This window comes from Condylura cristata, unplaced genomic scaffold (genome assembly GCF_000260355.1).
Source record: "Condylura cristata isolate star-nosed mole 26May11 unplaced genomic scaffold, ConCri1.0 scaffold00041, whole genome shotgun sequence".
Taxonomy (NCBI): Eukaryota; Metazoa; Chordata; class Mammalia; order Eulipotyphla; family Talpidae; genus Condylura; species Condylura cristata.
Window position 1 is genome coordinate 6,713,226 of NW_004567142.1, and position 9,961 is coordinate 6,723,186.

Consider the following 9,961-nt stretch of genomic DNA (forward strand, 5'->3'; position numbering starts at 1 on the left):
ACGGGGCTCTGGGGACTCCCAGGGCAGAGGCGAGCCCCCGGCCCCCCGGCTCTGCCTGCCCCTCGGACTGGCCCTCACGGGAGAGGGGCCGGCCGGAGAGGGCCTGCGGACACAGGAGGGCCAGCCCGAGGCTGCCCCGCTTTGCTTCTGCCTCTGGTCGAAGCTGTGGCCCTGGCGGCCACTTCCCTTTCCTGAGTTTCTGTAAATGCAAAATTTCTTCTCTTTCAACAGATGACTCAGTGTGTCACCTCGCCTGGGACTGGATTTTCTTCCCCAAACATCCGCCTTCCCTGACCGCTGTTCCCGCAGCCACACCGTGTTTCTCTGCACTGCCCTCCTTCACCCGGGTCATGCCTGCTGCCCCCCGCCCTCCCGGGCAGAATGCTTCCTCTGGCCTGTGTTTCTGAGCAGGTCGGGGCGAGCCTGGCCAGGCTTGCATCAGAGCAAGCGTTTCCTGGCATCTGCTCGAGCGGTCACTGCCCTTCTGAGCCTTCACAAGGTGGTGGCGATGCCCTTTCCCTTCAGGAGTGTTTGGTGCCCCGGACATGGAGAGTGCAGTCAGCTGGCCTCGTGGAGGAGACGAGACCCGCGGCTTTGTCAGCGTGGAGATGCCTTCCTGTCAGTTATGTCCCGGTTGCCTGAGGCACTGCCACCTTTTCCCCCACACATGCCGCCGTTTTGGAAAGTGGCTTTGAGATGTAAGCTGGAAATACCCCACGACCAGCCAGCCGCTGGGACATTAGTCGAGGAATACGAAATTGGCCACTCGAAATTCTGATCGTCCATAGTGTTGATTGGGGCATTATTTACAAAGTTAGGGTACGGAGGTAGCCACGGTGCTCACAGAGAGGCCTGGATCGAGAAGGCAGTGGCCGGGCCCCAGGAGGAAACACTGTCCAGGTTAAGGAAACACAGGATGTTACTATGTGGCACTGAACGGAGGGAGCTGGAGGGGTCACGTGCAGCAGGTCAGCCAGAAAGATGCAGACAGATTTAGGGAATTTCACATTATGAGTAAATAAGGAAACAAAGTGGCCAGACCCCCAGACTAGAGGACAGTTATAACTGAGGTGAAGTTCCTGAAGTTAAGGGTTGGGGGGAGGGGTCAGGCACAAGGGGTGGCCGCAGGCCTGGGCCGCTGTGTCCGCTGGGCCTGGCGGGGTGCCCACCGGCGGGCCTGGATTCCTGCTAGGTCACTGCGAGCTGGGAGTCACCTCCCGCTGAGGAACGGGGACTGCGCTGCCTCGGCTCTCTGAGGTCATGTTGGAATTCTTTCTCCAGGTGTGAGTGACGACAGCCGCTGCGGTGCGGGCAGATTTTGCTGTCTACCCCACAGCCTGAGCTCCGTGTCGGATACTTTCTGCACTGCCAAAACTCTGCGCAGAATCTGGAGGTGCCACACATGCGAACAGCCTCAGATGCTGCAGTTTGCTTCCAGTTCAGGACTTCACAGCCCTGGAAAGTGTGGATCATAGATGACGGGAAGGGTAAGTAAGTTCAGTGGGAAAGTCTGTAACAGTCGCGCTCTGGGAAATCTCTGGGAAAGGCGAGAGCAACGGCATAGAAAGTGATTCAAAATAAGTCTGCTTGGGCCTCCCCGGGGCACAGCAGGTTGCAGCTCAGCACTGTGAAGCTGCCCCAGCCGCTGCAGCGCGAGCTCGATCCCCAGCCAGGGCGGTGACCCACGTGGCGCGGCAGACCTCCCCTGACCCGCCCGCTGCTCCCCTCCGCAGTGGACTTCAGTCCATCTGCCTGTTCTGCTCCCCACTCTGTCTCCGGTGAATCCTCTCACGTACCCCTCCCCCTGCACCTCTGGGCTGTACCCAGTTCTGTATGCATAAATAAATAAATAAAATTTTAAAACAGTAAGCATGGCTGAGTCACAGTCAGTTACAGGAAGAGATGGCACTTGGGGGAAAGTGCCCTGGAAACTTCATAGGCAACACTTCAGCTGGTTAAAAGGCCCTGAAGAGCTGTTTCATAATAGGCAACCGAGAAGCCACCGAAAATTAGCAAGCTAGAAAACAAAACTCAGGAAGTGCTCAACTGAAGATGGATACCCCGAAAATAGAAATCAAAAGATGAAACTCTTACACTCGAAGAAAAGAATAACTCCGTCCCCAAACGCATTTGTCACCCATCCAGCAAATGCGCTGCAAGGAACCAGGTCAACAGGTCACAAGGGCGAAGATGCACCGTGCAGGTCGGCACAGAGCCCGCTGTGACGCGCCGCTCACCCAGGGCTGCCGTAGCGAAGACCACAGCTCGGCGACGCACGCAGCACAGACTCACGTCAGAACCAGCCGGCTCTGGGGGCAGAGGCGGAGGGCAGCAGGGCCGGGCACTTGTCACTGCGACCTGAAGGCGTCCTGGTCCTTCTCCGCCGCGGGGGGGCCTGCTCCCCCCCAGCCGCATGCTGCCGGCACCCGCACTGGCCTTCTGTCGCCTGTGACCGCAGTCTGGCCCACACAGGAAGACCGCAGCAAGGGCACATTCAGGGAGTCATGGGCCGGGGTAGTTCATGTCCCTGGCGGTTTACCAAACCGAATGGAATTTAAGTTAAAAGATATTACCTAGAAAGAGATCATAAATATTTTAATTCTTCGGAAATTAAAAATACTTTTAAATAATCCGCAGGGAAAAGAGGAACTCCGGAAAATTGGGGGGGAAAGTGCCCTGGAAACTTCAGAGGCAACATTTCATCGGGCGATTTCCTAATAGGAAACCGAGAAGCCCCCGAAGATCGGCAAGTTAGAAATCAAGACTCAGCAAGTGGTCAAATGTAGCTGGATATCCCGAAAATAGAAATCAAAAGATGAAATCTTAGAATAGATTAGAAATTTCTTTTTAACTGAGTGAAAAGGGAAATACATCTCAGTACATTTGTAGGATGCGGTGAGACCAGGTTTGGAAGGAAATTAGGAGCAGGATATGCCCATCCTGCAGAAAGAGTGGTTTCTGCCGACTGGCCTCAGCTCCTGTCTTGAGATGCAGGAAAAGGCAAGCACACTCACCTGCCGATAAACACCTGCCGATAAAATTTTGTTTTCAATGAAACAAAACAGAAAACCAAAAATCAGCGGAACCCAGAGTTGAGTCTTTAAAAAGACAGTCAGTTGGAACAGCACTCGCCAGGCTCCTCATGGAATAAAGAAGAAACTACTGGCCAAATCTGGACTGGGTGATGGGTCGCCACAAGCCCACAGACGTCGGAAGCTGAGGAATGAATGCCATGAGCAACTGTGTTGGCAAATTTCATACCTGAAATGGGATGGTCTAACTCTCACAAGACACAAACTACAAAAACGCACGCCAGGAGGAATGTTCTGGATTTTGTTAAAACGGTGATTTGATTTGCACTTAACAACTTTCCAGCAAAAGAGACCTTCCCATCACGGTCTCAGTGGCACATACTAGCAAACATTTGGGAGGAGATAACAGTCTCTTCCAGGAAATAGAGAAGTCGCACGTGGCGACGTTCATACGGGCAAGCATTTCCCCTGCTCAGACAGGCAGCACGGGGAGAAGAAGCCACAGTCCCACCGGAACATGGTGTAGCATCCTCACCAAGAGAGAAGTCAGTGAGAGCCAGCAGCCCGTGCCAGGACAGTCTTACTAAGCCAAATAAAATCAGGTCCGTCAGCAGCAGGGTGTTGGCGTGTCATGCAGCCGAAGGGGCTTTATCCGGACACGTGGAAGCCCATAAAAACAACCCTGTGCTATGTGAGCAGAGCGGAAAAGAAAGTGGCAGAGAAAACCCACATCAGTCTGTAAGTATATGCACACAGAATTAACTAAACAAAAGGCAATAGAAGCGACCTTCCTTTACCAGATAAAGAGCATTTATAATCTTTGCTAACATCGAGCAATTCACCCTGCCGGTGGCTGGGAATGACATGATGCTCTGACTCCTGCTCAGAGTCGCCTGGCGGGGCGCCATAGATAGGACAAGGGCTTACCAGTGGGAAGTGGAGGAACAGAACTTTCTCTGTCCCCAGCCCATGCAAGCGAGCGCTCGACATCCCAGGGGCTCTAGGAAGGAGCTCTGGTGTAGGCTGGGAGAGTAGATTGAGTGAAAGGTCACCACAGACTGGTCAGGAGTGACGGGAGTGCAGGCGGTGATAGCGTGTGGATCCCCGATCCCCACCTCCTCCGGCCCCAACGGGCGCACCTCCTCGGCGGCCAGCACAGCCAGTCCACCTGGGACGGCAGTGCCCGCGGACACACAGCTGGCTCCCTCCCACAGGAGAGGGGAGGGTGTTCCAGACGCAGCGCTGTCCCCATGCAGACTATGGGCGTCTCCATGCCTGCAGCTGATGACGCTCGGTGAGGGGTGGTCAGGACCCACCTCTCCACGCACCTCCATCTCGGCCTCACGGGCCGATGCTGGGCCGCGGGCTGCCCGGGGTGCACAGTGGAAAGACATGGCATCAGGCCCACCCTGTTCATCTGTCCCCAGGCACCTCCTCCCTGGGTGTCCGGGCCCTGGCCCCTGGCAGTGCAGGCCAGGCATGTGCTCCTATCCCGAGTCTGTCCATTTGAACAACCAGCTGGCTCCTTGGCCACCACGGTTGTGCTTTCGACCCGCCGCACGATCAGCCTGCGCACTCTCCCAGATGCCCCGAGAGGGCTGTGAGCACCACCCAGACATCACGCGCCCACGTGACCAGGCCCCGAAGCCGTGGGTGACGGTTGTCCGGGAATGAACCGGCATACATAAACCGCATCTCTGTGGGAGTCGCCGCCACCCTCCGGCCTGTGCACGGGCCCAGAGTCACCTGTTTGCCCAGCAGTGATCGGCCCTCGGGGTGGCAGTGCCCAACCCCACAGATGCTGCCACGGAAGCGGGGTCCCTTCCGCAGCGATGTGCCTTTCTTCTCACGGCAGCCCCAAGTCCCACCGTGTTCCCCTTCGTAGGGTTGTGAGGCGACTGGCGTGGGTCACTTGGGCTTTTCCTGTCTGGGCTACTTATTCTTTGAAGATGTAGGTTTGGGACTTTTGCCAAGTTACAGTTGGTCGGTCCAGTGACGTTAGACACATTCTCAAATTAGAACAGCAGAGTTTCAGAGTCAGTTCAGATTTTCCATGTACACATTTTTGTGACCTGTAGCACATTTTATTCCACCCATCACTGCTTAACACTGAGGCCTCCTGAAGAGCAGTGGACACTTTCTCTCTCTGAAATTGGTGCTGCTGGGCCTTCCTGAGTGGCGCAGCGGGTCAAGGCCCAGGACTGTGCAGCCGCCGGCCATTGCCGCCTCAGTTCGATCCCGCCGGAGAGTGGCCCTGGGCACAGCAGGCCTCTCCCGTCTCCCCGCTGCTCCCCTCGGCAGTGCATTTCAGTGGACCCACCCTTTCTGCTCCCCACTCTGCCTCAGGTGAGTCCTCTTACCCCCACCCCACAGTTCTGGCCTGTACCCCAGTTCCTGTACACAAAAATAAGTAAATCTTTGAAAAGATAAATGAGGACCGTATGTTTTGCTCACTTTACTGCCCGAGGCCCCTGTAAACACACAAAGAAACTGCTTGTGTCCAGAATTCTTTCTCCCTGTTTCTTCTTTGGAAACTCCTTCCGCACGCTGGTCCCGGAAAAGGCCCAGGGTGTCGCCACGCCCGCAGCCTTCTGGCTTCTCACTCTGGCTACACAAGGGGACACTGGGCCGTCCACGTTGGAGCTTTACCTCACTGTCCTTCTCTTTGAAATCTTTGGCTTCATCTGCAGAGCCTCCTGCTTGACCAAAGACATATTGACAGACGGGGGTGGGGTGGGGGGCGCTTTCCACATGTCAGGAGCCCCCTGGGTCTCCCTGAAAGCCACGAAGATGTTGTCTTTGGAATTCAGCAGGTGTTTATGTTCTCTTTAGAAGAGAGCAGAAGTGTGGTAGCGTCATCTTACCGACCTCAAACCCAGAGGGCAGCCCCCACGGGCTGAGGCAGCTGAGGGCTGCCCTGCACATGCTCCCCAGCAGCGGCTGTGGCTGCAGCCTCCCGAGGGTGCCCGCCCAGGGGGGGATGTGCCCGGGCAGCCCACCTTACAGGCCAGGGAAGTGCTGCCCTTTACTTACAAAATTTACTTCTATTGGGATTTTTAGACGATGCTTTGAGGCCCTCCCTGGTGGCACAGTGGGTTAAGGCACAGCACCTCAAGCTAGCAGCGGCCACTGCAGTGAGTTCGATCCCAGGCCTAGAGGTGACCCCCAGGGCGCGCAGGCCTCTCCCGACCTCCCGCTGCTGAGTCAGCAGTGGACTTTGTCCATCTGCCTGTGCTGCTCCCCACTCTGTCTCTAGGGAATCCTCGCACCCACACACCTCTGGCCTGGACCCCAGTACTGAAGGCACAAATAAATCTTTTCAAAGAAGATGCTTTGGTAAATGATCGGAAGTCACGTCCTATCTGAGTTTGTCTTTCATTATAAATTAGTGATGTGCATTGTCGGGAGCTTTGCATCCATTGAGATCATTATTGTAGTGTTTTGATTATTTCAATACCTTTTAAAATGTGATACTGACCACGTGTTCCTGGAAGAAAAGACAGCAGGCCGCCCCGTCCTATCTTACACATTTGCGGTACTGTTCGGCCTTGCAAGCGTGTGTTTGTTTAGGAACCTGCCTCGAAGGCCACCTGGGAGAGCTCCCTGGGATGCTCCCATGTGGTTTCTGTTTTAAAGGTTTGCCTATTTTTTATTTATGCATACAAGGGCTGGCATGAAGGCCAGAGGTGCAAGAGTGGGGGGTGAGAGGACTCCCCAGAGACGGTGGGGAGCAGGACAGGCGGATCACTGAAATACTCTGCTGAGGGAGCCCCGGGAGACAGATGCTCCATGTACGCTTCTGCCTTTGGAGTTCCTTGTTGCTGCACTTCTAAAAGTGGGCTGTTGGAAACATCACGCTGCACTTTTGCAAAGTGCCTGAGGTCTGTGAGCACCCAGACAAGGTCATGTCTGCTTCTCTCTTCCTTCCTCGGACATGGCAGTGAGGATTTGTAAGTTTGATTAATGGTTCAAGAATTATTTCTTTTGCTGTCTTAACTTTTTCTACTTTTGTTTGTCCTTGTTAGCAGCTACTGATATCATTATTTCTTTCGCCTTCATTTGGAATAGTCTGCTATTCTTTTAAAAATTCTGGATATAAGAGACATTTTGCGGGGGGTGGACTGGGGAATGGGACCAAAAACGGGGGGTGGGGGAGGGAAGTGCACGGGATTATGGTGATGGCACACAGGTGACTCGGTGATGGGAAACTCGTGGAGATTACAGTTGAGATGGGGGGGAAATGTACAAAATGATGTAAAAATAAACTGTTATAAAATAAATAAATTTTAAAATAAATAAATAAACTTATAAAAAATAATAAAAAAAATTCTGGATATAGTAGCTTAGGTCATGGACATTTAGGGCTTTATTTCTGATATATTCATTCGGCAGTCATAATTGTCCCATTTCATAGGTTAACTGTAATATTTATGCTGTTCAGTTTACAGCATTCTGTGAGAGGTCACCACAGGCGTCGCTTAATGGGGAGACCACAGCAAGGGTGTTACTGACCTGTGCTGTTTGCATCAGACATCTGCTAGAGGGACCCAGACGCCCCTGGGCGGGCTGTGTCAGAGTCAGGCTGCCTGTTTGAGTTGTATCAAGTGATCTTTGCATTGGAAGCGGACATGCCGGCTCCACAGAGCGGCGAGCCAGCGTGGGCCCGAGAGCGTCGAGTCCTGACGGCGAGCGTTTCCTCAGGACGGCCCCGGCGCCTACCCGCCGTCCCGTGCGTGGTTTCCTCGTCAGCTGTGGCAGGGACCGGGTCCAGCCCACCACCTGCGTTCGTGTTATCGTTCCGCTTGACGCGTGCTCCCGTCGTTGGACCTCATCACGCCCGTTGGCCCATGAGAAGTCTGCGGTTTCGTTCCAAAGTGTGGGAGCGTCAGTTACCTCTGACGTGAGGACCAGGTGACCCAAAGGCCTCAGCCTCAGCCGAGTCTGCGCGAGGGGTCAGGCTGCCTGGGGCCAGAGGGGCGAGTTGGTGGGGGCAGTTCCCGGGCTTGCAGGGCCTGTGTCTTGGCCCTGCAGAGTGGGCTCCGGCCCCACCCGGGCTAATGGACAGCGAGGGCAGAGTACACGCTGAGCTCTTCTTGGGGCTTCTTCGGCAGGGAGGAAATGGGTGCTGTCTCCTGTCTGGGGGTCAGATAGTTCAGCTGGGCGTAGGTCACCTCCTGGGGCACCTCAGATGTGGCAGCCTGTATAGGCGAGGGAGAGGTAGGTGTGTGGTTGGGGTGGGTGACAGCTGGCGGCCCGAGGGACCCACCTGGCCGTCCGCGGCCTGACCTCTTTGGCTTGTCCGTCCTTCAGGTCCAGCGGTTTCTCCGTCGGGGGGCCAGGAGAGGTGGCCACTCCCTGCTGGAGTCTTCTGTAGTTCACCTGGGCATATATCACCCCCACGGACTCTTCATTGCTCGCGCTCTGCTGGAGAGACAGCAAGACAGAAACAGTTTGGTTTCACTGTGGGTTTCTCCAGGTGCCAGCAGGAGCCTTCAGTCATCTCAAAGAACCAGCACTTGTTTTCACTGATCTATTTAGACTCACTCAGAAAAACAAGATAAAGCAAAAAAAAAAATCAGAATACGAATATGTGAAAACATCAATTTGTCTCTTGTAGCTCCTATTGAAGTAACGTCGCATTATAAAGCGATGTTTCACCCAGCGTGAAGATTCACCGTGTGAACAGCTGCGTCGCTGGCGCCCGGCTGCTTTCGCCGAGCACGCCGCTTCCGCCAGGTCCACCCGGGTCGGGCAGGACTCCGGCTCGGGGAAATGCCCGGATGTTACTTACTGGCTTCTTTGTGCAGGCAGTGGGTGCACCCGTGACTCTGAAGTGGAGGGTTTGTATCCCAGGGGTGGATACCCAGAGGTGCGGGAACTACTGGTTTTAATTTTCGAGAGGTCCCCATGCTGCCAAAAATACTGATTTGAATAGTCCTGTGCCCTGTGTTCAGTGCGGCATGGCTTTCAAGGGTCAAGGCCTGCAAACAGCAGCCAGCTGCTGAAAGGAATCTGTCGTTTGCCAGGACACGGGGACAGTCACGGAAGAAAGGCGAGTGCCGGACATGTGACTTCTGAGTGCAAGATCAAGCCGCGTCAGTAAGGGAAACAAAGTCAGACGTCGGACTGTGACAGCAGGATGCTTAGAGGACAGTGCTGACGGCCGGTACTGGCAGGACGGAAACCTGACTGTGGGTGGCGAAGCTCACGCGCACCTGCAGACGCCAGAGTGCAGCTGCAGCCAGCGCGGCCTCCCACACGCTCAGTTGCTCCATGAGATGCGGTGACACCAACCCCCCTGCGCTGAGTCCCGGGGCTGCCAGCCCTGAGCGGAGGGTGCGTCTCCCGCGGGCCTGTGCGGGCCAGCGCGTCTCTGACGGGGCCCGCCGCCCACGCCCGTCCTGCCCTCCTGTCCCCGCGCCCGGCTCCCGCGCCTGGCCCTGCTCGGCACGGCCCCCCCTGCTGCGCCCAGGAGTGCTGAGAGGGGAGGGTGCCCGCGGCGACGCCGAAGCCGTCAGCCCGTCAGCCCGTCAGCCGGCGGAGGAGCGAGGCCCCTGGGCGTGTGTGCCGGGGTGTTGCCACATCTCCTTGAGCCACAACGTCCAAGACTGAGGTGGCGAGAAGGCGACCGAGGTCACAGAGAGCAGGAGGTGAAACCCCAGCGGGACTGGGGCCGAGGGGAGCGCGTGGACGCTGCTGAGAGCAGGTGACAAGGACAAAGATGTCCGCGGGGGCAGCGCGGGGCGGGGGCTCTGGTGCCCAGGCGGGACCAGGCGCTCACCTGAGGGTCCAGCTGAGCCCCCTCTGCAGACCGTGTGTGTATCTGGGCAGCGCCTGCGGGGCAGAGCAGGGCGTGTCTCCGGGGCTCCCTGAGCTCCCTCGGGGCAGCCCCCCCCCAGGGCCCTGAGAGGGCGGGAAGGGTCCGCGGA